This window comes from Littorina saxatilis, unplaced genomic scaffold, assembly GCF_037325665.1.
Source record: "Littorina saxatilis isolate snail1 unplaced genomic scaffold, US_GU_Lsax_2.0 scaffold_282, whole genome shotgun sequence".
Lineage (NCBI taxonomy): Eukaryota > Metazoa > Mollusca > Gastropoda > Littorinimorpha > Littorinidae > Littorina > Littorina saxatilis.
This window is the reverse complement of record NW_027129167.1, coordinates 126843-128425: the sequence shown is the minus strand read 5'-3', so window position 1 is coordinate 128425 and position 1583 is coordinate 126843.

Genomic DNA, 1583 nt, shown 5'->3' with positions numbered 1-1583 from the left:
CCTAAGTGGTGGTGGGGAGTCCGGTATACCATTTAGACACTTAAGCCAGGTTGGTTGCCAAGACTCCCGCCGAACCTTGAAAACTAACAGCTTATATACCTTTTGTGACTGTCCCCGTCAGTCCACGTGCAAAAACAAATTCGTGGCAAGTAACAGGAGCGTGACTTAGGGTTCACAACCCTGCCAGTTTAGTCGGCGCGATCGTGTCAACGTCATAGAACAAAATGGGGAGGGAGGGGGGGGGGTAGAGTCTCGAGGCTGCTGTCAGCCTCCATAGAAGCTACAGTTAAAATCCCTCAAAAATACACAAAAACTCCTGTACAAAGAAAACTACATCAAAAACGCTATAAAGATATACATCAATAAAATGGAAATTCCACGACGCATCATTTGATACCAAACACTCATTGGTTATCAACACTGTGAACAAAGTGCAAAACCTCTGACTATTACACCTCGCAAAATAGTCCTGTCACACCAAAAATGTATGCAGTTACAAGTTAACCACAATCAAACACAGTGTATAATGAACAGGCTTCTCATATGTAGATAATAAACATAAAATCTACATTCTACTAAACAGACTACATATTTATATTGAATACATGGATAAAAGAAAGAATGATATACATATAAAAGCTACATAAAAGACGAAAGAGAGAAAGAAAGAGAGAGAGAGAGAGAGAGAGAGAGAGAGAGAGAGAGAGAGAGAGAGAGAGAGAGAGAGAGAGAGAGAGAGAGAGTGTGTGTGTATGTGTGTGTGTGTGTGTGTGTGTGTGTGTGTGTGTGTGTGTGTGTGTGTGTGTGTTTGTCTGTGTGTACCAAGTATTATTCAACATAGAAGTAAAGAATCGGATCAAGCTGGAAAGGAGGGTTGGGGGGAGGGGGGGAGAGGTGAGAGTTGGATGTCGAAACAATGCTCGGTTTCGCTGGCGGCACGTGCAAAAACACAGCCGTAGCGAGTTAGTGACCTAGGGTTCATATCCCGTCAGTCAAGCCGGCGCCATGTGTCAAAACCAATTAAACAATGAAAAAGTACTGTATCATACCTATCTCCAAACATTTACTAAGGGAAAGAACAAATATGATTTTAGAGTGCAATCTTAATTCCACACCATTTCAATACTAACTTAGATAATATATTCTGCTCTCTACGCTTTCTCTTCTTCTTCACTCTATATACTTTAAGAAGAAAATTACATATGGAGAAAAGACAAAAAGTATTCCTGTAGTCGCATTTCTCCACAAGTAGTCTTGTTCAAAATTAAAAAAACTCAAACTTCTTTTTGTTGTATACGAATGAACTAATAAAACCTTGTTCGTTCCGTGTTGCGTCTGCTTTTTGTTGTCTTTTGTGTTCTTGTTTTTCCTGATGAAGCTTCCATAAGCGAAAATTCGTACCGTCTTGTCTCGTTCTTGTATTGGTGAGTACAGTACGTATTCCTTTGTTTTTTAACTTTAATAAAAAGCTGTTTAACAGCTGTGTTGTCAAATCGAGTTTTTTTCCAAAGTCAGTGTGGCGCCTGCGCAAAACTAATGCGCATAAGAAACGGCGTCTGCTATCAAAACCTGAGATCAACGCA